Source organism: Pleurodeles waltl, chromosome 1_2 (genome assembly GCF_031143425.1).
Source record: "Pleurodeles waltl isolate 20211129_DDA chromosome 1_2, aPleWal1.hap1.20221129, whole genome shotgun sequence".
NCBI lineage: Eukaryota > Metazoa > Chordata > Amphibia > Caudata > Salamandridae > Pleurodeles > Pleurodeles waltl.
Genome location: NC_090437.1, coordinates 626,272,733 through 626,295,303, shown reverse-complemented (window position 1 = coordinate 626,295,303; position 22,571 = coordinate 626,272,733). Strand labels below are relative to the sequence as shown.

Here is a 22,571-nt window from a genome sequence, read left to right as displayed (position 1 = left end):
TAGCCTCCCCAAGCTACCACTATGCTTTGAAGGGCACATTTGGTGCCCTCCTTGCATAAACCGGTTTGCACCAGTCCAGGGACCCCTGGTCCCTACTCTGGTGCATAACTTGACAATGGAAAGGATAGTGACCACGCCCATGTACATCCCCACCCCAGGGGTGGTGGCCAGAGCTCCTCCAGGTGGCCACTTGATTCTGCCATCTTGAATCCAAGGTCTGCAGAGGCCCCTGGAAGCATCTGAGTGGCCAGGTCAGGCAGGTGACATCACAGCCCCTCCTGATAGGTGGTCACCCTGCTAGGTGACCAATCTCCCTTCCTGGGCAATTTAGGGTCTCCCTCGTGGGTGGGTCTTCAGATTCGACATCCAAGATTCCAGCAGGACTCCTCTGCATTGTTTACTTCATGTTCTGGCCACCGGGACTGCGCAGGAACCAACAGTCTGCAACTCCAGCGATGACTCCGCTGTGCAACATTGTTTTTCTGGCTCCTTCCAGCAACTGCAACATTTCCCTGGCTGTGCACCCTCTGAGGGTGACGAGTCTTCAGCCTGCACAAGAAGCAAGAAGGAAATCTCTCTTGGAGTGAAGGAGTCACTCCCTTGCATCTGCAGGCACCAACTGCAGCTATGACTGGCTGAGTGGATCCTTACTCCTCTGGAACTGCGTGGTTCCTGAATCACAGGTGGTGGTCTGGAGTGGTCCCCTTTGTCCTCTTTCCTGCTGTCCAACTTGGGAAATGGTAAGCCCTTGCCTCTCCTTGCAGGACAGTACCCCTGTGCACCACAACTCTTGCTGCTAACAAGTCTGGTTTGTTCCTCCACCATGGGATCTTCAAGCTTTGTATAGCCCCGGCCTCCAGCACTCTTCCCTTTAAAGCACAGTCTCCTGTCTGCTACTCCAGCAACTGCTCTCCAGGTGTGCTGAGTGGGCATTACTGCGACTCCTGTGCCTGCAGCCTGAGGGTCACTTGTGGGGGCTGCCTTCTCTTTTTGTGACTCTCCCAGCTGGTGAGGGTCACCTCGGACTCCCCTCCTTGGCCGAGTCCCCTTCAGCCTTGCAAAACCTTCTTCTCCAACCCTTGCATTTGCCAGGGCTTATTGGTGGTTTTTCAGCACTACTGACTGACTGCAACATGACCGCTGACATGGGACATCACTTGCATCACTTCTGGAAGTCATCTTCTGCTCCTGTGCTGAACTGCTGACTTTCTTCATCCACTGTCGACCTGCCCTCTACATTACAGTAGGGTGGGTAGTGGCCCCTGCCACAACCAGCCACTCCAACTTGAATTGGACTTGGTCCCCTTCTTTTGCAGGTCCTCTTCTGTCAGGATCCACCTTACGTTTCTTCCAGTCTCGTCTGGATTTTGCAGTCTTTCTCCAAGGTTCTCTAAAAAAATAATAAAAAAAAAAACAGGTAGATACCTCTTTTCTCCTGGTCGATGTTGCTTACCTTTTCGGGTTCCTAGTTCCTCCAGTTCCCCTCTATTGATTCCACTTCCTTGGGTGGGGGACTGCCTTTCACATTCCACTTACTTAGTATATGGTTTGGTCTCCCCCCCCCCCCCCCAGGGCCTTCACTATTTGCTATTGTTTTCACAATTTACTATTGCTTTCTATGCTAATCACTGACTTCTAATGTATACATAATAGTGTGTTTACTTACCTCCTTTTGGAGTATTTACTATTCGGTATTTTGGTATTTGTGTTACTATAATAAAGTACCTTTATTTTTGTAATACTGTGTGGTTCTTTCATGTGTGTAAATACTGTGAGACTGTAGTGGTATTGCATAAGCTTTCCATGTTTCCTAGATAAGTCTTGGCTTCTCATCCACAGCTACCTCTAGAGAGCCCTGGCTTCCTAAACACTGTCTACACCTCATGTTACAAGTCCTCAGAAGTGGTTGTGTACCATGGCAATATGTTAGCTTGAATGGCCTATTTGCTGTATTTGATTTAATGTGACAGCAACAAATAATGGCTAAGAAAGAAGCAACTTAAGTCCTGCTTAAAATTGAAAGATTGCCTTTACTGTTGCAGAATTACAGTCTGCTGTCTGGTTAATTCATGGGGTTGTAAATCTGCAGATTTCCACACTTCAATTCACCTCGTACTTGAAGCACGTTCTTGTGGACAGATATGAAAGGCTAGGACATAGTTACATTCAAGAGGTGTAGGAGCTGCCCTTCTCATACAAATGTTTCAATTGCTTGAAAGAGGTCTTTCTTAGCGTAAGTGAGTGTGAAATTTCTGTGAGCCCTTCAGTGATTTGTAAATGGGTGTCCTAGCATGGAGCTTGTAATGCTTCAGTACCAAGTTTAGCCTGTTATGTAAAAGGAGTTCCTGTACCTTTGATTTGTCCAGCTTTCCAGGTGCTTTCGAATGGAAGCTTTGTGGTTCTGAACAAAGAGAACTGTTGTGGAGTACGAGTTGGAATTGCCTACGTCATTTCGGTCTCCCCAATTGTCACTTGCTGCGGTAATGTTCTTTTTCCTCCAACGCAGCAGATGAAAGTAGCAGAGATCTGGCCTCCTTTTGCTACTTCAAATGTATATTTTGACAAGCTAAGCAGACTGAAAGCTCTTTGTTTCAAAAACACATGGTGCATACGTCTGCCTGCGAGACCTATGCTCTCCAAGTGACGAGGTCATTTGCAGAGATACAGTCCCTCTTAAATACTAACTTTCCTACAAACTGGTGAATAAATGGGCGAATATTTAACACCTTGACTACCACTGGGGTTGTACATTTCTTTCAGGCTGTTGGTTCTGTTTTTGTCAGCACCTTTCCCTCTATATTTGACATAATACCTTTAGCCATAGACCCTATTTTCTCAAGTGTTTTCTGGGGATTCCCTATAACTTTGGCATTAATTGGCAGTAATTTGCTGTTGCCTTCTTGATTTGTAATGGCTGCCCCATCTGAGCAAGGAGTATTGATGGCGCTTTCACCAGCCCAACTGTGTAGTGAATGCATGTTGCAGTACTTTGGAACACCACCCCTGGAAGAACTGGTCTGTCATTCAGTCCGGTTTTGAACTGTGTGCAGCCTATTTTTCACTGCTTGTGGTGCCATTTCGAGCATGCAAAAGTAGTGTCTTGCTAGGCAGCGCCTACCTTCTTTGAATGCTGATCTGTTGATGCTCTCGCTGAAGGCTTATTACTTGATATGCACATTGAGATTGAGTTTGTTGTGTGAAGCTTCCTATGAGTTGCCGTTTGAGGCTGTTAGTGCTACTACACCTGGCACAGCACAGAATGCTGCTGGAGCTGAGGCAATGGAACATGAGTGCTTTCTTGCCTTCCATGTCAACAAATTGGTTACATTAACATCTGCCAAAGTGGGGTCTTTCCTGGATCAAAATTTATGAAATTGGCGATTTTCCAAAGGACCATGATTACTGTTGAACAGCAAACATTTTTCTATCTGTTTTGGTTGATATGTTTTTTTTTTTTTATTCTAAATTGACCATTTTTAAGTTGGCCCGCATTTTTATCTGTTTGCTTGTCAACAAAGGCACTTCATTGTATACTCTGTAGACTTGATTTTAAGGAACCGACAATGGGGAGGGTGTTGTGAGGTTACTTCAGCTATTACAGAGGCACGTTACTATAGCTTAGGCCTGAAGCTTGTGCCCCTTCACTCTGAGACACGTGTTTTTATTCTTAATATTTTAGCAAAAGCTTTATTGTAGTAGAGATGTTTTTTATTATTTTATCAGCATGTACGTTCACACAGAATTCTATTTGTTTCTCTGCACAACATTTTCATTCTGTGCTTCATTCAAGGCTGAAAGTGATACGTTACGAGTTATTGCAGGCTCAAATCGCTAATTATGGCCCCCACGTCACATACACAGAAATATGTGTTGTGCATCAGAGTAGTTTTCTCAGCACACCAGATGTTTTATTATAAAACACCTCACTGCCCCCTTCTCGATAGAGAGGAATTTCAACCAGTTGTCTTTGCATACTGCATGACGCCTTTCAATACTGAATGTCGCCTTTGCAGTTTCTGCTGAGACCCGACACCTTCTCTCCTTTCATGTGGGAGGATTCTTAGTAGACCAACAGAACTCTTCTTTACCTACAATCACAAATATAGTGGATGGGTTTCTTCTAGGGTGGGGGCCTGATGGGGCAGATTAGTGCTTACACACTGCCATGCTCTTGTAAAGAATGTTAGTAGTGCAGGTCGTGATTCTAGAACCATTGTTGTGACAGTATGGTGGGATTTTTCCTGTGTTTCAATTTCCTTGCCACTGCCTTGCTTTTATTTTTTAGAAACCTTATAATCGCAATACATGCCTTTTTACATAGAATTCAGGTGATTCAATAAAACTTATTGAACCTAGTCCTGCTTCTGTTTTCCTTTGTATGTGTGAGACTTGTTACTGAGAGAAAGGGGTGAGATCTGTTCCACCATATTTTCCCTGTGTAGTGATGAGGTAAAGCTAGCTGGCTGGAAGGGTTAGGCCAACAGCTGTCACACAGTGCAGGATCAGACTCAGTCCTCCGGGCTCTGTGATGCTGCTACCCAAATCCAGCAGTCTCATTATTAAAACAAGAGCCTCCACGACAAGACTATTCATGATTAGAGCTTGGCCCTGAGTTTTCCTGGTGGAAGATGGAAGCCAAGGGAATACGCCCCTCAGTACACACATAGTAGCAAAACAGGATCCCTAAACAGATGAGACATGATCTTTCAAAGACTGAGCCTGATCAAGCCTGATACCAAGATTTTTAATTGTCTGCTTAGGAGAAAGTTCTGGGGCCGCCAGTCTGCTGACCAGAGCTTTACCAAACAGAAGTGTCTCGATTTTATCACTGCTCAGTTAGACAGTTCTTCGTTATCCAGGCAGTGATTCTTCTCATATAGTCAACGAATCAATGTGTTCGATGGCATCTGTCGCTGTAGATACGCATGTTTTGCAATAGCTCGCCATCTGGTGTTGGGCCGGAGTGTTACAAGTTGTTTTTCTTCGAAGAAGTCTTTCGAGTCACGGGACCGAGTGACTCCTCCTTTTGTGTCCATTGCGCATGGGCGTCGACTCTATCCTCGATTGTTTTTTTTCCGCCATCGGGTTCGGACGTGTTCCTGTCGCTCCGAGTTTCGGAACGGAAAGATAGCTAAATTCGGAAGATTTTCGTCGGTATTGTTGCGTTCGGGATCGGCGTAGTTAGATTCAACACCGCATCGAAGATCGAAGAGCTCCGGGGCCCTTCGGGTTAGTTTTTCGATCCCCCGTCGGGGCCTGGTCGGCCCGACCGCGTGCTTAAGAACGCCGATGGAACGGACCCCGTTCCGTTTCTGTCCCAAATGCCACAACAAGTACCCCTATACAGACCAACACTTGGTCTGTAACCTGTGCCTGTCACCTGAGCACAGTGAAGACACCTGCGAGGCCTGTCGTGCGTTCCGGTCCCGAAAAACACTCCGAGACCGTTGAGCCAGAAGACTTTAAATGGCGTCCGCGCCGACAGCCCACCGAGAGTTTGAGGAACAAGAAGAGGAAGGTACCTTCTCGATCCACGAATCGGACTCCGAGGAATTCGATGACCCACAAACCATGAGTAAGACGTCGAAAACAACACATAAGAAGATTGACAAGGCCCAGGGGACGCCACTGCCACCAGGCCATGGCTCGACCCATAAATTCGGTGACCGACCGTCGGCACCGAAAAAGGCCCAAACAGTGCCGAGACAGTCCAACTCCGGTCGAGACACCGGTACACAGCCTTCTCGGGACCGAGAAAGTGCTGGAGACAAGCATCGACACCGAGATAGCGGTGTAGACACGGCTCGACGCCGAGACAGCGGCACCGACGAAGATCGACGCCGAGAGGTTTCGGCCCCGAAAAAAAGAAAAGTCAGCTCGGAGCCGAAAAAAGATGCAGACAGGGTTTCGGTGCCAAAACAACCTGCAACCGACCCAGTTTCAGGCTCTTATACAGAGGAGCATTCACTAACCTCCCAAATGCGAAAGCATAGGTTCGAGGAAGAGCTGCAATCTACCGATGTAGACCATACGCAAAAGCGTATCTTCATACAGGAGGGAACAGGGAAAATAAGCACCCTTCCCCCTATTAGAAGAAAGAGAAGACTGGAGTTCCAAACTGAACAAACACCACAAACAAAGGTGGTGAAAAAGGTTACTCCACCACCCTCTCCTCCACCTGTAATTCACGTCTCACCAGCACAAACTCCGTCACATTCCCCAGCTCACACCACCATGAGCCAGGGTGACCAGGATCAGGACGCATGGGACTTATACAACGCCCCAGTGTCAGATAACAGCCCGGAGGCATACCCTACGAAGCCATCTCCACCAGAAGACAGCACTGCGTATTCTCAAGTGGTGGCTAGAGCAGCACAATTTCACAATGTAAGCCTCCACTCAGAACAGGTCGAGGATGACTTTTTATTCAACACCCTCTCCTCCACCCACAGCTCCTACCAAAGCCTGCCTATGCTCCCTGGTATGCTCCGGCACGCAAAAGAAATTTTTAAGGAGCCGGTCAAAAGTAGGGCAATCACACCAAGAGTGGAAAAAAAGTATAAGGCGCCCCCTACAGACCCTGTTTTCATCACTGCACAGCTGCCACCAGATTCCGTCGTTGTAGGAGCAGCTAGGAAAAGGGCCAACTCCCACACATCTGGGGATGCACCACCCCCGGATAAGGAAAGCCGCAAGTTCGATGCAGCTGGAAAGAGAGTCGCAGCACAGGCTGCAAACCAGTGGCGCATCGCCAACTCTCAAGCACTACTTGCGCGCTATGACAGAGCCCATTGGGATGAGATGCAACACCTCATTGAACATCTACCCAAAGACCTACAAAAAAGGGCAAAGCAAGTGGTTGAGGAAGGTCAAAACATTTCAAACAACCAGATACGCTCCTCCATGGACGCAGCAGACACAGCTGCAAGGACAATTAATACATCCGTGACCATCAGAAGGCATGCATGGCTACGAACGTCTGGGTTTAAACCAGAGATACAGCAGGCAGTTCTCAATATGCCTTTCAATGAAAAAGAACTGTTCGGTCCAGAAGTGGACACAGCGATAGAAAAACTTAAAAATGACACGGACGCTGCTAAAGCAATGGGCGCACTCTACTCCCCGCAGAGCAGAGGAAACTACGGCACCTTCCGCAAGACACCCTTTAGAGGGGGGTTTCGGGGTCAGGCCACACAAGCCAGCACCTCACAAGCAACACCGTCCAGTTACCAGGGACAGTACAGGGGAGGCTTTCGGGGCCAATACAGAGGAGGGCAATTCCCTAGGAATAGGGGAAAATTTCAAAGCCCCAAAACCCCTGCAACTAAGCAGTGACTCACATGTCACTCATCCCCTCCACACAACACCAGTGGGGGGAAGAATAGGTCATTATTACAAAGCATGGCAGGAAATCACTACAGACACTTGGGTTCTAGCAATTATCCAACATGGTTATTGCATAGAATTTCTACAATTCCCTCCAAACATACCACCAAGAGCACAAAATTTATCACAACATCATTCCGAGCTCCTGGAGACAGAAGTTCAAGCACTGTTGCAAAAGAATGCAATCGAATTAGTACCAAACACACAAATAAACACAGGAGTTTATTCACTGTACTTCTTAATACCAAAGAAGGACAAGACGCTAAGACCAATCCTAGACCTCAGGATAGTAAACACATACATCAAATCAGACCACTTTCACATGGTCACACTACAAGAAGTGCTACCATTGCTCAAACTACACGACTACATGACAACCTTAGACCTCAAAGATGCGTATTTCCATATACCAATACATCCATCGCACAGGAAATACCTAAGGTTTGTATTCAAAGGAATACATTACCAATTCAAAGTATTGCCTTTCGGTTTAACAACAGCACCAAGAGTCTTTACAAAATGTCTAGCAGTAGTCGCTGCACACATCAGAAGGCAGCAAATACATGTATTCCCGTATCTAGACGACTGGCTAATCAAGACCAATTCGTTATCAAAGTGCTCACACCACACAAATCAAATCATACAAACCCTCTACAAACTGGGGTTCACCGTCAACTTCGCAAAATCAAACATCCTGCCGTGCAAAGTACAACAGTACCTAGGAGCCATAATAAACACAACAAAGGGAGTAGCCACTCCAAGTCCACAAAGAATTCAAAACTTCAACAACATCATACAACGCATGTATCCAACACAAAAGATACAAGCAAAGATGATATTACAACTCCTAGGCATGATGTCTTCATGCATAGCCATTGTCCCGAACGCAAGACTGCACATGAGGCCCTTACAACAGTGCCTAGCATCACAATGGTCACAAGCACAGGGTCACCTTCTAGATCTGGTGTTAATAGACCGCCAAACTTACCTCTCGCTTCTATGGTGGGACAATATAAATTTAAACAAAGGGCGGCCTTTCCAAGACCCAGTGCCACAATACGTAATAACAACAGATGCTTCCATGACAGGGTGGGGAGCACACCTCGATCAACACAGCATAGAAGGACAATGGAACGTACATCAAACAAAACTGCACATAAATCACCTAGAACTGCTAGCAGTTTTTCAAGCACTAAAGGCTTTCCAACCAATAATAGTTCACAAATACATTCTCGTCAAAACAGACAACATGACAACAATGTATTATCTAAACAAGCAAGGGGGGACACACTCAACGCAGTTGAGCCGGTTAGCACAAAAGATATGGCATTGGGCAATTCACAACCAAATTCGCCTAATAGCGCAGTTTATCCCAGGGATTCAGAATCAACTCGCAGACAATCTCTCGAGATCACCAACAGGTCCATGAATGGGAAATTCACCCCCAAACTCTGAACACTTACTTCAAGCTCTGGGGAACACCTCAGATAGACTTGTTTGCGACAAAAGGGAACGCAAAATGCCAAAACTTCGCATCCAGATACCCACACAGGCAGTCCCAGGGCAATGCCCTATGGATGAACTGGTCAGGGATATTTGCCTACGCTTTTCCTCCTCTCCCTCTCCTTCCTTATCTGGTAAACAAACTCAGTCAAAACAAACTCAAACTCATATTAATAGCACCAACTTGGGCAAGGCAACCCTGGTACACAACGCTGCTAGACCTATCAGTAGTACCACACATCAAACTGCCCAACAGACCGGATCTGTTAACTCAACACAACCAACAGATCAGGCACCCAGATCCAGCATCGCTGAATCTAGCCATCTGGCTCCTGAAATCCTAGAATTCGGACACTTACAACTTGCACAAGAGTGTATGGAAGTCATAAAGCAAGCCAGAAGGCCATCCAACAGGCACTGCTATGCAAGTAAATGGAAGAGGTTTGTTTGCTACTGCCATATTAATCAAATCCAACCATTACACGCAACTCCAAAAGATGTAGTGGGTTACTTGCTTCACTTACAAAAATCTAACCTAGCTTTCTCTTCCATTAAAATACACCTTGCAGCAATATCTGCATACCTGCAGACTACCTATTCAACTTCCCTTTATAGGATACCAGTCATTAAAGCATTCATGGAGGGCCTTAAAAGAATTATTCCACCAAGAACACCACCTGTTCCTTCATGGAACCTAAATGTTGTCCTAACTAGACTTATGGGTCCACCTTTTGAACCCATGCACTCCTGCGAAATACAGTTCCTAACCTGGAAGGTTGCATTCCTCATCGCCATTACTTCCCTAAGAAGAGTAAGCGAGATTCAGGCGTTTACAATACAAGAACCTTTTATACAACTACACAAGAATAAGGTCGTCCTAAGGACTAATCCTAAATTTTTACCAAAGGTTATTTCACCGTTCCATCTAAATCAAACAGTGGAACTTCCAGTGTTCTTCCCACAGCCAGATTCCGTAGCTGAGAGGGCACTACATACATTAGATGTCAAAAGAGCATTAATGTATTACATTGACCGAACTAAAAACATCAGAAAGACTAAACAACTATTTATTGCATTCCAAAAACCTCATGCAGGAAACCCAATATCAAAACAAGGTATAGCCAGATGGATAGTTAAATGCATCCAAATCTGCTACCTTAAAGCTAAACGACAGCTGCCCATTACACCAAGGGCACACTCAACCAGAAAGAAAGGTGCTACCATGGCCTTTCTAGGAAACATCCCAATGCAAGAAATATGTAAGGCAGCCACATGGTCTACGCCTCACACATTCACCAAGCACTATTGTGTAGACGTGTTATCCGCACAACAAGCCACAGTAGGGCAAGCCGTATTAAGAACATTGTTTCAGACTACTTCCACTCCTACAGGCTGAGCCACCGCTTTTGGGGAGATAACTGCTTACTAGTCTATGCAAAACATGCGTATCTACAGCGACAGATGCCATCAAACTGAAAATGTCACTTACCCAGTGTACATCTGTTCGTGGCATCAGTCGCTGTAGATTCGCATGTGCCCACCCGCCTCCCCGGGAGCCTGTAGCAGTTCGGAAGTTACCTTCAACTATTTGTATATATATCATTTCAACCTTATATAGGTACATACTTAGTCACTCCATTGCATGGGCACTATTACTACAATACAACTCCTACCTCACCCTCTGCGGGGAAAAACAATCGAGGATAGAGTCGACGCCCATGCGCAATGGACACAAAAGGAGGAGGCACTCGGTCCCGTGACTCGAAAGACTTCTTCGAAGAAAAACAACTTGTAACACTCCGGCCCAACACCAGATGGCGAGCTATTGCAAAACATGCGAATCTACAGCGACTGATGCCACGAACAGATGTACACTGGGTAAGTGACATTTTCATTACCGCATCAAGATCCTGTCTGAATGAGATGACTAACTGGGTGTCATCAATGTATATTACATCGAAACACAAGTTTTGACAATCTGAACAAGGGGGCCACATAGATTTTGAAATAAAGTTGATGATGAGATTTTGGATAATGTGGTGCTCAAAGGTGAACCTTGAGGGACCCCCTTGTTGATAGGCATAGTAACTGACTTAAAAGGGCCTAATGAGGTAGTCTGTGTCTGATTGTCCAAGACGTCCACTAGTCATAATAAGGCTTTACCATTGATGTCTATCTCGTACAACCTGTCAATCAGTATTGTATGAGCTGCTGACAAATCCAGCAAGATCAGCACAGCAGGAGTGCCAGCATCTAGAGACAGTCGGATGGTATCAGAAACTGCTGCCAGCACGGTCTCAGTGCAATGACCACTCCAAATCCGGATTGAGATGGATCAGGGGGCCTCATGATATTCCAAGTATGCCATAAGCTGTTTATTTATCAAACTTTCCAAGATTTTTCCTCCTGAAAGTGGAAGCAGTGAGATGGGGTGAAAATTGGAGAGGTTTCTTGGATCTACATTAGATTTTTTTCTAATATTGGAGAAACCCTAACCATCCTTTTTTTTTTTTTAAATGTTTTTTTTTTTTTTTTTTTAAATAGCAATACCGCGCACACTGTACAGAATATACACACCTGGACAGAACCCATTAAACACAGGTAGGTTGACTACTCAAGGTGTCAGGACTGTAGGCGATTACCCCGACTCTCTGAGCACTGTTGACTTGGTCCCTGTGCTGCTATATAACCAAATGCAAGCATCCATTGCAGTTGGATGGCTTGATAGTTGACAAGGACCCAAACTGGTGTTGATTTGCTGAGATACACCTGCTTTAGTTAGCATACTTGACTCACTTCTGGTACATGATGTAACAGTGCTATGGTTCATCTAGTATTCTTATTGAGTACTGTTTGGCATCCTGTAGATTATGAATGGGTTACAAATATGGGGGAAAATGAAGCAATTAAAATGGCACATGCACATAGGATTGTGCAGTATGCACTTTCCAAAAACGGGAGCCCTGAGCAATCTGTCTGTCACACAGCTGAAAGGTAGGAACTGAACCCATTGTCAGGTGATCTCCAGAAGTCCAGAAAATATTTCTGCACAGTACTTGAACATGAAATAGACACTATCTGACTTGAACGGATCTCAGGAAAGTAATTCACAGATGAAAGGCAGCTGAAGATGCTGTTGAATCCATAACAAACACTTTAACTATTGAGGCATGCATTCCAGTCTTAACTGCTACAAACTACACTGGTACTGGAAGCAGTAGTTGAAGAGACAAAGTAAATCTCTTTGCAGTACGCTGCATGTTTTTTTAATGATTTCCTGAGCAAGCTGAAGAGCCATCTGCAGACCTCTTATTGGAAAAATGGATCATTTACACTTATAAATCTGTAGGTCTCTATAAACTGTACTCAACTGAAATGGCTCCTGGATCACCGGTGCTGAAACCTGAGGCTCCTCCTGTACCGTGATGGCCAGACTACTGAAGAACGGATGTAGCAATGCTTTTCTGCGCTAGGTGAGAGGTGGCATGACAGCTCAGTTTGAAGCATTATTAACCCAGATTTTTTCTGGCTACTCACAAGTGCTGTACAAAATAGTCACTTGAGGCAGTAACATGTACTGCTCAGCAACAAGCTCACATACATGCGCTTCATCGTAGACTCTTCAGGGATAGTCATAAGTGTTAGAATAATTCCCCTCTGCCAGTGTGGACTCTCAAGCTTTTTCATAGATATATTGTCCAATGAGAAATTTTACAGGGTGTCCTTGTCTCTGTCCTTACGCTGAGGATCAATGACCCTGTAATAGCTTATTGGAGTTTAATGCTTTTCCTGGAAAGGTACCTATGAAACCTTAATGAGTAGTTTCAGTCCTGTATTGCAGCATCTCATGTTCAAGAAAGGCTTGAAAGTGCATAAAATGTAGGAAAAATTGCAGCTTTATGAGCTTACCTTAAACATTGAGGAAAAAGAGTTCTCTCAGAGTCAAGAATTGTTACCCTACCCTTAATGCACTCTACTGGAAGTTGCCTAAGTCGGTTTTTTTTCAGCTCCTGTGACTAGGATCTCCGAGCACATGAGGTTTCTCATGTCTTTTTTTTTTTACTAAAAACTTTGCACTTTCATTTTCACTCGATGGCTTTATCATTTCATCAAGGGAAAGGTTTCTGACAAGATTTTTCTTCAGAAATGTGTTCTGGTTTTGAGAAGTGTCCCTATTATGGGAGGAAGAAGGCTGTCCCTGACAGCCACGAGATTGGTGTGGTGTTCATAGGGTCAATGCATTTGGTGAAAGGCTGCAACATTTGTTTAAATAATAAATGTCTAAGAGTGCATAAGGCTTGCAGATATAATACACAATATGACCATGCAGAGAGTGGAACAGGTATCTAGAAAATAAATCCTGTTACATCATGTGAAAGACCCCCTGCTCCTGAAGAGGGAAGATCTGGAAAGGAAAGATCCGGACAGTGATATTCTCTACATCATGTGTGAACAGCATCTATGATAACTGCACCAATGTTGAGCGCATCAGTCCCGTTCTGCTTTCCATTGAAGGCTCATCAACCTCATGGAGAGCATGCCAAACACCTACTGCCTAGGAGACAGCTGAAGATAGCACACCACTCGTGAAACCAGAACATCACTCTAAGTCGAAGAGGAATCTCCACAGGATACCATCAAAGTCCCCTTAGACTATACCAATTATGGGTACACCATTGTCAGTTGTTTCGCTTGCCTCAGTATCGCCACTATATTCCCCAAGGCTAGCATCTTCTCAACTTGGTTTATCTCCTGAGGAGACACCACATTTTTGCACCTCTTTGCAAACTGTGAAACTCTGTCCTTCAAAGCCTCCTCAAGCTATGCATCATCATAACATTTTGGACCCGCATCCATTAACATTCAGACCATTAAAACAAACAATATCTTTTGAACATCCAGTGCAGGTTTCTTTATAATTCTTGCAACTGTCTCCTTCCAGAATGGTATTGATGCCAAAGTCAGTATCTCCACTATGGAGAGAAGAACAACTTGAACATCTCAGACCTTTGAGATCCTCATCACACACTGGAGAGGAGAGAGATCAATGTCCATTCAGTTCCTGGGATCCTATTTCAGAGTTAAATCTCAATTGTGTGCGATTTTGAGGGACAATTTGGCGCTCAGAGTTGCGCACTGTTTAGCTTAATGTACTTAACCCCAACCAAAGTTCCTAATGATGCGTTGCTCTTGAGAGGGAACCTCCTCCTCCCCCCCCCCCCCCCCCCCCCCCCCCCCCCCAAAACCTCTTAGTATTCACACAATCCTAACATGGTCAGATCAGTGTATACATTTAAGGCACACTCCCAAGCATGTAAAGTTCTTATACAGTCTGTGTATATGCTTCAAATTTATTTTCTGGCACTTCCACCACTTTTCTTGATTCAGCCGTCCTCTGTATCAGTACACTGTAACAGTCAAGCTCCAGCCAATCCATGTTTTGTCTACTGTAATGTAACCCACTGACCTCATCAGGCTGAAAAAAATGTATACATGTATTCATTGTAATAAAGTTCTATAATGCATGACACAAGGTTTTAAAAAAAAACCTCTACATTAACGTGCCTTCCCAATCGACATTACCCGTGCAAGTGAAAAACAATACTAGCTAATAAATCTCTCTCTAAGTTAACATGTATCCATGTCCATGAAAACGTATATACTGACATGCAACATTATTCATATAGGTGTTATATTGTTCATTACATTAAATATATTTTGACATCAATATATGTAGCATAAGTAATAGAATATACATAACAAATAAATTTGTAGAAATAAAATCATGTATTACGATATAGTAATCATTCAATTATGGAAAATATTGTATACAAATAAATTGACTTTATCAGAATGGATTCACACAAGTCTTAGCTGCTCACCCAAATTTCAATCCTGGTGCCGGCATTACTCATGTGCTCATCAAATAGCCCTTAATGAACTCTAGAGTGCCAACTTAGTGAGGTACCTTTTCATACCAAAATCTAAAGGCACTTCTAATATTTTCTCCAAGTCTCAATATTCATTCTCATTACTCCCAAGACACAAAAAGAGACTTAATGGAAAAACACTAAAAGCATACCAAATGTGTGTTTACCAGACTCAGATTCTTAAGTTAATCAAAAAGCACAATAGCTCACCAAAATAAGCAATCACTTACAGTATTCCGTTGCACCACAATTTGATTGAAGAATCACCCCCTCATATTGGGGACCCGTATCTGTTAAACAAAAAAAACAAAAACATGCAATATCTCAATTCCTATTGCAGACACCGCACCATAATCACCCTTTGCCGTCTTCCATGGCTCTCCCATCTGAAACTTCACCCTCTCATGAGGTCTTACTCAGAGGATAGTTAAGATAAACATTCCTTTGTATGCATGACAGAAGGCTCTTTCAGTGATTTTGGAAGATTGCAGCTGAGGACAGCTCCAAAACCCTTGCTGCCTGTAGTACCTAGCCTATCCTTACCCCGGTCACTGTAAGAGTGGCTAAAATCTGTACTATCATGACAAGTTTAATTGCTTATCTTCCTGAACATTGTCAACAGGCTTTTGCAGGATAGCTGCATGAAAAAGTCTCTGGTCTCCCTGGTGGGATCATAAGTGCTACAGTTGATTCAGAGGAATGGTCAGTTTAAGGCTATTGCCATGGGGTATCTATCCATAGATCCTCCTGGCTCTGCCTTACCACCCTAATCCCGGAGGGGCAATTGAAAAAAATTAACTTTCCTTTTTCAAGACCCACCGCATGGAAAAAAGAAATGCTGAAGATGAAAAGACATAGGCTCTGGAGGTAGTGGGTCTTAAAGAAATTATTCATGCAGCAATACAAAGCAAACAATCAGAGATATTTCCAGTGCAGGGTTCAATCCCCTAGTTGGCGGTTTCAGCCACAACAATAGCAGTACCCTAAAGGACAAAGATACCCTTACCACAGATGATCATTAAAATCTAAGTTGGCATCAACAGAGGAAGGCATTCCTCTGGCAATAGACATTGACTTTTTAATGCCCCTCCTCCCCTCTGTTAACTACTCTATTTGGTGGGGGGTATATCTTTGCATCTGACAGAGTGAATTTCAGTCACAAGAGACAAGTGGTTGCCAAATATTTTATCTCATGGATACGTTCTAAGTATCAAGGTCATTCTCCTACCAATTCCTATCGGAAAATAAACCTCAATGCACCACATTCCCATCCTCAGGATAGAAACATGTATCCTATTAAGGAAATGTATGATTATGAGGGTTGTATCTCAGCCGCAAGGCCACTTAATTGTTCCAGGTATTACCTGGTTCACAAAAAGGTCCAAAGAAGAAATACAGACCTATATTAGACTTATGAGTGACAAACAAATTTATCAGGAAGGAAATGTTCTGGTACTTACCTTGCATCTCATCTATCCGCATATGGAGTACAGCAAATGGATGTTGCAGTAGATCAGCAAGATGCATATTTTCATAACCCAGCAGTGAAGTATCACAGACAATTCTTCTGATTCATTGTAGGAAACTATCACTTTATAGTTCTGTTATTCATCCTTAAGCCAGCCTCTGGCTCCTTCCACATTCTCAGTGTATAGCAGTAGTTGCAGCCTACCTGTGAAGAAAAGGAAGTTTCATCTATCTTCATTTGGATGACTAGTAACTTAAAGCTCACAGTCAAACAAAGGTGATGCTGGATTTTGTACCATCTTTGGAGCCACTATACAGGCTGGGTCTTCTGATCAACAATCCAAAATCAGTCTTGCCACTGAACCAAATTTAATTTAGGGGCAATAATGGGTAAAAGCTAGTATCCTGTGAAAGAGAGTGCTATCTGTCTTGGGGCAGGTGCCAACTGCTGGGCAACACCTGCAACCCAATAGCCAGACAAAGCCTCCCTGCTAGTTTTTATGGCATCCTCTATTTACATGATCACAAATGCATCTTTGCATATCAGACCGTTGCAGAAATGCATAGAGGACCAGTGGTGTCAGAAGAGGAACAGTTCGGAGGGCAGACTAAACTTAACTAATTCAGCGGGACTATCACTAGCATGGTGGTGCAAGATGCAGAACAACTTTCTTTTTAAAAGGTATTCCCATTGCAAGTCATAGTAAGGGAGGCTTCTCTGTCAAGATGGGGAGCACACCTGTACATGCAGTTCAGGGTCACTTAGAGGCCAACAGGCCTGGTCCTATTTGAGTGTCACAAAATGGAACCTGAATCAAAATGGATTCCTCAGTAACGTATAAATTAACTGGCACTGAGAGCAGTCTACCTAGCCCTTAGGTCTTTTCTTCGATCCCTGAAGAAGTCAATCATCCAGATTCAAAAAGAAAGTAAGTGCATTACCTGAACCGGCAAGGTGACACAAGCTCTAGACCATTTTCCATGGAAACACAGACAATCTGGCACTGGGCCCTGGCCAAGGAACTGATGCGACCTGCAGTGCACATTCCAGGGGCAGTGAATCCGCAAGCAGTCATTCTCAGTCGCTCTTGCGAAGAGTCTCACTAGCAGTGGCGTAGTGTGTGTGTGTCATGGCTAGAGTAATAAAGAGAATGGTGCCTCCTGACCACTCCTTAAACTATAAAATACAGCAGTAATCAGGGTCTGGTGGGGGCCCCTCAACCCTGTGGGACCTGGTGCCATTGCACATGCCGCACCAGTGGAAGCTGAGCCCCTGCGTTTTGGAAAACAAAGTTGTAAACCTCTTCAAAGACCACTTCTAAACTGCATAAAACAGAAAATTCTGAAAGTTTGCTTCTAGACCCTCAGAACTAGGGTCTCTAGTCAATGCCCTTTTGATCAGTTGTATAAGACTGTTACTCATTATTTTCCACTGATTACACTCAGTCCATCAGTAAAAGCTGTCCAGTAAAAATATTTTAACAGCGGTGGATTGGCTGAGGCACTGGATGGTATCTAGGCCTATGTATGTCCATGAGACCCCACAGGAGACTGCCATGCACACCAAATCTACCAGATTTCAGGGCCGAATTCAATACATGACTTTAACTTCATTGATTTGTCAGCTTAGCTTCTGCTATTTGACAGTTTGGTCAGTTAAGTCTTCCACCTACTTGTATGGAGATATTACACGGAAGAGAAAAGTCATAGTAGAATGTTAGTCCATGAAATGGAAAGAAATTGTGCATATGGTATCCAAATAAAGAACATCATCTAATTACCTGTGAAGAGAATATTATTTTACCTTGCCTGCTTCATTTAGCTGAAACCAAGCTTCGATTCCCATCAATAACTGTTCATCTGGCTGCTATTACAGCTTGTACTAAATCTTCCAAGTAGTTGTCGTTTTTTAAAATCCCATTGTCAAAGACTTCGTGGAAGGACTTGTGTTTCCTCCAAGTAGGTCTCCTTTTCTTTTATGGGAAATCAACATTGTCAGAACTGATCGGCTCTACTTTTTGAGCCGATACCCAGTAATACATTGCAGCATCTGTCCTGGAATTCAGCTTTCCTAGTTTTCATCACTTCCACTCGGAGAGAACAAATTGCAAGCTTTATTAGCGGGAGAGCCGTAAACTTTTTACCACTCTAAATAGAATGGTAATGAAGGGTCTATTATTCTTTCCTTCTAATAGTCAATTCTGAATTTGACATTAATCAAACTATTACTCTGCGCACTTTCTTCCCCAATTTATCCACAGCAGTAGAACACGCCCTCCACCCACTAGAGATTTGAAGAGCTTGTTTTCTATACCTTGACAAAACACAGGACCTGAGTAAAACAAAATAATTTCTCTTTGATTATGGTCAATAGATAAGGTTTAGCCACATCCATATGTTGCTAGATGGATAGTACAACTTAACCATATCAGTTAGCAAAGAAAACCCCTTCCATGGAAGACCAAGGCTCAGTTGAACTGTGGCAAAGCACCTACTACAGCTTGAAAGAAATATATAGCAATTGCTGACATCTATAAGGCCTCACCATTGAAGTACATTCTAATTCATCAGACGCTGTCTACAGTCAAACACAAGGCTGATGCTAAAATGGACCAGGAAGGCCTGAGAAATCTCTTTAAATAGAGAAAATCTGTTTTTTCAAAGTACATTTATCTCTGGGAGGATATAAATTACATGCTACTCTTTTCTTAAGTTTGACTATCAAAGAAAATCCTACACAGAAGTGAATGCCACACACTTGTAGTCCTAGTACTGCATTGCAGGAATTTTGATTGAAGCCACCTACGATTAACCTCCCTCCCGAACTGGATAATTTTTAATACTTAGAGACTTCTAGCTGCTGATTCCTTATCTTTGAATTCTCCAGGTGTCAGACTGGATCTGGAAGATTTTCATGAGCAATACCCCTGCACGGCGGTAGGTGGCATTGGTTGGCTCTGCATCTGTTCTCCACACAGGAAATGCTGCAGTTCCCATATAGGTGCCACCCAGTTCTTTTTTCTTTCCCCGCCAGCTAACGCTGATCCAAAGAAAGCTAACCCTCAGTTGTTTTTTAAATTGGTCTTTTTCGATTTTTTTTTTTTGTCAAATTTAGTTTTTTTAGATCACTCCTGGTGTGTCAAGGGATGTAGTCTAGGAAGACCGGTTTCAAGATGTGCGGTTCCAGTCATTGGATGATGGCTGTGACACATCTCAACTTCATGTGCTTGTGGCGTCTGGAGAGTGATCATGACCCAAAGTCGTTCTCCAAGTATTGGACCATGCATCTGAAGGCTTTGAAGGAGCAGTCCCTAAAGCTGATGGTTGCCTGGCATGCAACTTCACAAAGGTCAAGGTCTCGGTTGAGCGGAAGGTCCCAGGACTGGTCATTGAGTTCGAAGTCATTGTTTTCCAAGTCATTGTTTTCCCACTCAAAGTCCTCAGGACGATCAAGTAAGCTGAGGTACAAGAAAAAAAGTAAGATGCGAATCGCTCTTTGACTTCTCCTCATCCATCAGCCAGTGCAATGATGCAACGTTGTTCTAGGCGTCGTTCTTCTGATCCTGTGCCGACTCTGCGCCTCCTTGAATTTCTGGGAGCCAGAGCGACCCCTTTCAACTGAAAGAATTTTATGAGGCCATTCACCTTATTGTTGGGCAGTCTGACCCTGCTAGAGCGCCATCAAGCCCGGCGGAGTCAGAGGTAGGGCCCCATCAGTTTCCACACTTTAGGCTTTGGAGCTGATGGGTGCTCAGGGATAGAGTCCTGGATCCGGACACGTGCAGGTCGTACTACCTTGGCTTTCCAGGGCGCCGGTCCTGTAGCAGACACTCCCACCGGTGCGATCCCCAACTCCGACATGGAGTCGAATGGGCTTCGCCCGACTCCTATGCCAGCAAGAGCTTTACCTCCTGGTTCAGATCCTAAGCCCTATTCTGCTGGGCTAGGCCTTAGAGAAATATGTGAGGGGTTGCTGGATCCTGTAGAATGCCAGCAATACGAAGAAGAAATGGACTGGTGTTAGGGCTCGGGTGAAGCAAGTGGAGGGGACACATCTCTAGATTCTGGTTTACTTTATTCCCCTACTGTGGCTACAGAGGAGGAGGGGAGCCTCTTATGCCGTGGTGGGAAGGAGGATGACTGAGGTCCTGGACCTTCTCCTGCCCTTCGGGGCTGTCAAGACTAATCTCTTGACAGAGGTGCTGCAGCCGGGAACTTTCAACTCCGAAGTCCTGCTCCTGTTCAATGATACCCTCACTGACATCCTTCTGAGTACCTGGTCCAAACTCAGCACAGGGGCTCCTGTGAATAGGGCGATTGTCTGCTACTCTAGCCATGCACCTTCGGACCCAATTTTTTTGACACAACACCCCACTCATGAGAGCTTGGTCGTCCAAACCTCCACTCCCCACGGCCCGTTCCTTACAGCTCCACCAGATAGGAAATCCAAGAGGTTGGATTCTTTTGGGAAGAAGTTTTCTTCTGACCGCCTTGCATTGTGGTCTGTGAACACCGCATGCCTTTTGGGCTGTTATTCCCACACGCTGTGGGATATGGTTGCACAAACGCTGCCACGTGTCCTTGAGGAGGCCTGGGCTTTACTCTCTAAGGCTGTTACCAATGGGAGAAACTCGCTAGGTAGAATGGTTTCTACGACAGTAGCGTTGAGGACGTCTGGCTTCTCAGGAGATGTCGAAGCTTTCCTGATAGACATGTCCTTGTATGGCATCTGTCTCTTTGGAGACAAGGCAGATTCGACCTTCTCTTTGAGTCTCGCTTGCAGGCCAGCAGGGGCACTCTGGTGGGAGGTCCAAGTGGTTCCTGAAGTCCCACTACTGGGGCTTCCTCCTGGTCCTTTTACAGTCCGGAAAGGACTGTCCTTCTGGGTGTCCAGTGTGAGGTGACCAGTACCTGGGACTATTGCACGGTCTGGCCACTGGAGGACTCAGTGCCACTAAACTTGTCACACTGGCAGGGTTTGTCCTCACAGTCCAATGAGTGGAGTTTGGTCCAGCAGCAGCATCTGATTCGTTGCTCAGCAGCTGGTCAGTGAAGTGGCCTTCATTGGGTCTTTGGTTTCTTGGTGTTGTAGAGTGATACCTTCACTCTGGAGGGAGATCTTTGGCAGTTTTTGAAGAGTGGATGTCTTCTGGGGCTTTGTCGAGTGCATCCAAGCAACCCCTCATCGGCAATTGTCGAGTCCTGGGTGCAGCAGGCAGGGTTGATGCCTTTTCTTGGTGCAGCAGGACTTCAGTTCTCAAGCCCTGGGTCTTTTTTGTTGCTAGTCTTTTGTACTTTGAGTCGGATTTCTTGGTGTAGGGATGCCCTCTAAATACTGTATTTAGTGGGCGTTTTAGGGGGTAAGTAGTAGTGACCAATGGGTCATCTACTTTAGGGTGGCTACACCCACTAAGTGACCACTTCCTGTGGGCAGAGGTCCCTTCCCTACTCATGATTTTCATTCCATGCAAGATGGAGGAATATGAAATGGAGGGGTCCCCTTGCATTGAACACCTTGGAAGTGGTGCAAGCACTGACTACTCCTGTTATTTGTTTGTTTTCCTGCTGTTGCTCCTGCCAAAAGTGGGGGGGTTTGCAACAAGGGTGGCCATCTGCTGCCAGCAGCAGGCCTGGGGTTCGAGTTTCAAGGGTGGTAGATCCTTTAAAACTCTCTGGCAGGGCAGTGTGCATTCCTGAGGGAGGGGGTGTTAGCACCTCCACTAGGAAGGCTTTGTTCTGAGTCCCAGAGTGCAGGATCTCTCACCCCAGGGGCTCACAATCGTGCCTGGTGGTGGCAGGCTGGTTGTGACTGGCCAGCAACCATGCCAGGGTAGTTAGCTTTTGTAGGGGCACCTCTAAGGTGACCCCTGGTCTACATTTCGTAATAAACCCAATACTGATACCAGTTTGTAATTCTCATTCTGTGTTGTTCGATATCAAACAGCCCAGGATTCAGAGTAGTCGTCATGTACTGTGAAACTAGTACTGACCAGTGTCCAGCACATGTATTAAAATAGCTTCCTATTCACTTACTACGTCCCAGGTTTGGCAAGAACACAGTAGGAGCATATTGCTCATGCATCTGTGCCCACACATACAATATAGTGCACCCTGCCTTAGGCTGGAAGGCCTGTGTCTTGCTTCACTATGGACCGAATTCCTGGTATGCAACTCTTAGTCCAAGAATTACATTTATTAAATCACTCCGTGAGGCTCGCAATGAAAGATCAAAAGTGTACAACTGAAAGTGCACATTTAAAAATGGTCATAGCAATCAAATAGGAA

At 44.7% G+C, this 22,571-nt stretch overlaps 1 protein-coding gene across 3 annotated transcripts in view; it reads left to right on the top strand.

Moving 5' to 3' along the window:
• Positions 1-22,571, top strand: part of ADAD1 (adenosine deaminase domain containing 1) — a 923,229-nt gene that overhangs the window by 707,324 nt on the left and 193,334 nt on the right. The gene's annotated exons all lie outside the window — the stretch shown is intronic.